The sequence below is a fragment of the Triticum aestivum genome, chromosome 2D, assembly GCF_018294505.1.
Source record: "Triticum aestivum cultivar Chinese Spring chromosome 2D, IWGSC CS RefSeq v2.1, whole genome shotgun sequence".
Taxonomy (NCBI): domain Eukaryota; kingdom Viridiplantae; phylum Streptophyta; class Magnoliopsida; order Poales; family Poaceae; genus Triticum; species Triticum aestivum.
Genome location: NC_057799.1, coordinates 217,907,022 through 217,913,161, shown reverse-complemented (window position 1 = coordinate 217,913,161; position 6,140 = coordinate 217,907,022).

The window sequence follows — 6,140 nt, the reverse complement described above, 5'->3', positions numbered from 1 at the left end:
ATTATTAATAATTGGTTAAATATCATGATATTGTTTGTCATTATGATTATGCTTGTTGTGAGCTTGCAAGTACATTCAATGTACTGACCTGGCGTGTCATGCCAGATTTCAGGAAAGTCTCGTTGGAAAGGAGCGCTGTTCGAGTCTAGATCGTGTCCACATCAGTGTCCCTGTGATATGGAGCTTCCGCTACGACGTTATTCCGCTGCCACGTAGTTGTTCGAGTCGAGGCCCCTTTATGTTCACTAAATAATGTACATATTGTTCCGCCGCACCGAGTGTGCCGCTTGGCCTCGACCACTGTTGTAATATGAACTCTGTTCCGCTAGCATCAATAAAGCGGTTGTTTTCTGTACCAATATGTTGTGTGTTGCCAGAAGACATGATCTCTGGGCTGGCAATGCAGGGTAAACCGGTCGCTCTGAGCCGGGGTGCCACAACGGTTGGTATCAGAGCCGCGCTGACTGTAGGCCACGCTAGACTACGACGTGTTAACTGGACGCTAGACACGAGTAAATGTGAGTGTCGGTAGCAGTTATAGCTGGTTGTTGCATTGTAGTCATTTGATTATTATTTTTATGCTAACCTGTTAATGGTTGTGAGTGTAGATGGCTCCGGTGCCGTATCCGTGCCAGTTGCAGTTGATGCCGTACACGTCACCGCACCTTCTCCGCAACGTGTGGCGTCGGCTGTACCCTCACGGAGACGAACCAGTCTACCGTGTGTACCGGGAGCGTCTAGCAGACTCAGTGTATGAGTATCACGCAGTGGTTACTCTGCGCACCAGTTCCGATTCCGGCTCTTACACTCGCACTTCTCGGAGCGGTTACGCCTCCACCGCTTCTCAGGCTGTCCAGTTTGCCGCATTTGAGGTCCTTGTCGAGCTTCGTTATACCGAGGTTCAAATGCAGCATCACCCAGGATTCTATTACTACCCATCTCTGCACGACAACGGTCGTGTCCGTTTTCCTCTCGTTAACCCGGAGTCTGATAGTGTTGCTAGCCATCTTGCTCGCTATATCACTGCTAGCTATCTGATGATCCACGAGCTGGCTCGAGAGCTGACTCGTGCCCGTACTGCTTTAGCCGCTACCTTGGTCACTACTAGATCCACCACTACTCCATCCTCACTGGGATTTACCCCTTATGTCCCAGTTAGCTCTAGCTCCCCTATTTCGCCGGTTACTCCCCCGAGTAGCACAGGCGTTCCGGCCGTGAACCCTCTCAGTACTCCTGCCGAGTGGGTCTCACTTCTTGCTACTCCTGCAGCCCCGATGCTTCATCCTACCCCTGCCCCTGAGGGAGAGCCCTCGAGGCAGCGTCGTCGTGTTACCTTTAACCCGGAGGTTTCCGTTAACCACGTCAGTTCGGGATCTGAGACCGCTTCAGGGGAGGACACCGCAGCACCAGCAGAGCAGTAGTGTCTTTGAGTATTCGCAGTCGTCTAGATGGTGTACGGATGTAGTTGTACGAGTCATGATGCTTCATGTATGAGAGTAGTGGAACCAGTCAGGTTGTTAAATTTTCATGTATGAGTCTATGTATAATTATGATGGGACTTTAATCGCCGTATTCTCTTCGCTCTTTTGTCTTTTTCGAGAATTGTTGCTGGCTTTTCCCCAATTTTATTCTTGGATGTCTCTCATCTCGATTTCGTTGCCTTGGGAAAAATACTCAATAGGATGACGCGGGGAGGCGGCAGTAGCAACGTTCGTGAGGGAACTCCTGTTCGTCGTTCCGCACGACAGGCAGGATATTCTCCCGAGCCGTACGTTCAGCCACCACCTCCTCCGCCTGATCCTCCCTCCACCGAGCAAGTTCTGCGTATGTTTGAAGAAAAAAGGAACAATGATCTGATTGAAATATTGAGAAGTGTGCAAGCTATAGTTGGACAAAATGGAAATCAGAATGGTCATCACTCAAAGCTGTCAGATTTTCAGAGGACCAATCCACCCAATTTCAGTCAGGTTGTTGACCCATTGGATGCAGACGATTGGTTGCGCACCATGGAGAAAAAGCTTGAGATCGCCCGTACTGAAGGAAATGATAAAGTCCCATTTGCAACCCATTACCTTGAAGGCGCAGCTGCCATATGGTGGGAAAATACAAAAGCCATGTGGCCGATTGATGAGGAAGTCACCTGGGAAAAATTCAAGGATAAGTTCCGCAAATATCACATCCCTACTGGAGTTATGAAGGCCAAGCAGCGTGAATTTCTCGCGCTTGTCCAAGGAAATCAATCTGTGGCTGAGTATCTGCAAAAATTCAATCATCTGGCCCGTTACTCTCTGTATGACGTAGCCACCGAAGAAAGGAAGATGGACAGATTTCTTGGAGGTTTAAATCCGCAACTTCGGTGTGCTCTCAGTATGTTTGATTTCACGGATTTCCAAACTCTGGTAGACAAGGCATTCATTGCTGAACGGGAACACAAGCTTATATCAGATAATAGGCCTGTTAACGACAACAAGCGCAAGTTTGAGCCAAAGAAGGATGGGCAACCTATGCAAAAGGCTCGTACCTGGCAGCAGACTCAGGTGGAATACCGGCCAAATTGGCAGCAGAATGTTAACAAGACCACCACTCAAGTCAAGAATGTTGTGGCCAATCCAATGCATGAGGAGCGGCAGCGCAATAATTCTTGTTTCACTTGCGGGCAGCCCGGACATTATGCCAAACAGTGCCCCAAGAACCACAAGGTGAATGCGCTGAGCAGGCCACAAGTCAACTTTATGGAGTCAGGGCCAACCCAGCAAAACTTCACTGGGCACGTGAATCATATCTCCGCCGATGAATCCCAAGAGAAGCCAGAAGTCGTCATTGGTATGTTTTCTGTTAATGACATACCTGCAGTAATTTTATTTGACTCTGGGGCTTCCCATTCTTTTATTTCTCGGAGTTTTGCCGCCCAAAACAATTTTCCTTGCACAATTTTGGGCAAAAATATGCTGGTACAAACCCCGGGATCTATAATCAAGAGCAATCTAGTCTGCCGTGATCTGGAGATCAATATCAACGGGGTCCACTTTCCAACATCTCTGATAATCATTGAGTCTGAACAGTTGGATATTATATTGGGAATGAATTGGCTGACCAAATATCAAGTTTGTATAAACTGCGCAACCCGAGAAGTCAATTTAACCAGTCTGAATGGGCAGCTCACCAAATTCTATGCTCGCAAGCATATACCCAAGCCAGAACTAGTGTGCACTGCTGTGGTCAAATTGGAATTTATTCCTGTGGTCAGTGAGTACCCTGATGTGTTTCCAGAAGAACTGCCAGGCATGCCACCAGATCGGGAACTGGAATTTGCCATAGATCTTGTGCCCGGAACCGCACCATTATACAAGAAGTATTACCGGATGCCCTCATCAGAATTAGTGGAACTAAAGAAACAGCTTGACGAATTACTCCGGAAAGGTTATATTCGTCCCAGCTCTTCACCGTGGGGGTCACCTGCAATCTTCGTGGGTAAAAAGGATGGCAGTCTCCGTATGTGCATAGATTATCGCCAGCTGAATGAGGTCACCATCAAAAATAAATACCCACTGCCAAGGATTGATGATCTGTTCGATCAGCTCAGTGGGGCTAAAGTATTCTCAAAAATCGATTTACGGACCGGGTATCATCAGCTCAAGATTAAAAGGGAAGATATTCCTAAGACCGCATTCACTACACGATACGGTCTTTACGAATATACTGTGATGTCCTTTGGTCTCACCAATGCCCCTGCCTTCTTCATGCATATGATGAACAAGGTGTTCATGGACTTCCTCGACAAATTTGTGGTAGTCTTTATCGACGACATCCTCATTTACTCCAAGAGTGAAGAAGAGCATAAGGATCACCTCCGGGCAGTGCTACAACGGCTCCGCAACCATCAGCTATACGCCAAGTTCAGTAAGTGCGAATTTTGGCTCAAGCAAGTTGGGTTTCTCGGGCATGTACTATCCGCCGAAGGCATAGCCGTGGACCCGAGCAAAGTAAAGGATGTGCTCGATTGGGTACCGCCCACGACTGTAACACAGATCCGGAGTTTCCTTGGATTAGCTGGATACTATCGTCGTTTCATTGAAGGGTTTTCCAAAATTGCTAAACCTATGACAGAACTGCTCAAAAAGGATACAAAGTTTGAGTGGACCAAGGACTGTGAGAAGAGTTTTTATGAGCTAAAGACGCGTCTGACAACCGCACCCGTATTGACTCTTCCAGACATTTATCGCAGCTTCGACGTGTACTGCGATGCCTCCAGACAAGGTATTGGTTGTGTATTGATGCAAGACGGCAAGGTAGTAGCCTATGCATCACGACAACTACGACCACATGAGGGAAATTATCCTACTCATGATTTGGAATTGGCTGCAGTGGTTCATGCATTAAAAATTTGGAGACACTATCTCATTGGAAAAAGGTGCCAAATTTTTACCGACCACAAAAGCCTCAAGTACATCTTCACTCAGCCAGATTTAAATCTCCGTCAGCGAAGATGGTTAGAGTTGGTCAAGGATTATGACCTTGGAATAAATTACCATCCAGGCAAGGCCAACGTCGTTGCCGATGCGCTCAGTCGAAAGCCCGTCAGCTTAAATGTCATGTTAAAATCATTGCCTACCGAACTTCAGGAGGAGATCGCTCAGCTCAACTTGGTCATCGTGGATGCTGGCCTCACTAATATTTTGGAAGTTACCCCCACACTTGAGATGGAAATCCGCAAGGCCCAGCCAGATGACGCCAAGCTACAAAAACATGCAAGGCAGCCCCCAGATTTCTTCAAGGACAACTTCGGTACCCTCCGATTCCGTGGACGAATTTGTGTACCAAATCAACCGGACTTGAAGAGGAAAATCTTGTCAGAAGCACACGAATCCTCGTATTCCATTCATCCGGGAAGTACGAAAATGTATGAAGACCTTAAACAAATATTCTGGTGGAATGGGATGAAGAAAGACATTGCCTATTTTGTAGCCTGTTGCGACATATGCAACAAGGTGAAAGCAGAGCATCAGAAGCCAGCCGGACTTCTCCAACCACTGCCAGTTTCACAATGGAAATGGGATGATGTTTGCATGGACTTCATCACCGGATTGCCTAGGACTCAGCGAGGCAAAGACGCAATCTGGGTTATAGTGGACACCCTAACCAAGGTTGCTCATTTCATCCCGGTCAGCACCAGATACAGAGCAAATGAACTGGCGCAACTGTATGTATCCAGAATCGTCAGTCTGCATGGGGTACCCCGGACTATCACTTCCGACCGAGGTTCTTTGTTTACCTCCGCTTTCTGGTCCCGCCTCCATCAAGCCTTGGGGACAGCACTAAAATATAGTACTGCTTATCACCCCCAGACGGACGGTCAGACAGAGCGAGTAAATCAAATACTCGAAGATATGTTGCGAGCCTGTGTGCTAGCCAACGGGGCGAACTGGGAAGATTGCTTGCCATACGCCGAGTTCTCGTATAACAACAGTTTCCAGACCAGTCTAAAGATGTCACCCTATGAAGCTCTATATGGTCGTAAGTGCCGCACTCCTCTAAATTGGTCTCAAGCTGGAGATAGCCATATCTTCGGAACCGATCTCATGATGGAAGCCGAGAAACAAGTCAGGGAAATCAGAGACCGACTGCAATTGGCCAAATCCCGTCAGAAGAGTTATTATGATGCAAAGCACCGGCAGGTCAGTTTTGAACCCGGAGAACATGTGTACCTCCGAGTCACTCCTATGAAAGGAGTTAAGCGATTTCAGACTCGTGGAAAGCTGGCACCCAGATTCATTGGTCCATTCTCAATTATGTCTCGAGTGGGTACGGTTGCATACCAACTGGAACTACCCCCGGAGTTGTCAGAAATACACAATGTGTTCCATGTTTCGCAATTGAGACGATGCATATCCCCGCCTGAGAAAAGGACTGCAATGGCTGAGATAGAATTGGCAAAGGATTTAACTTATGAAGAAAGACCGTCCAAAATTTTGGATCAAGTGGAAAGGGTCACTCGCAGCAAAGTCAGAAATTTTTCAAAGTTCAGTGGGAGCATCACACCGAGTCAGAAGCAACTTGGGAGCTAGGAAGAGTTCCTTAAGAGTCAGTATCCAGAGTGGTTTTCCCAAGCAACCGAATCTCGAGGACGAGATTCATTCTAA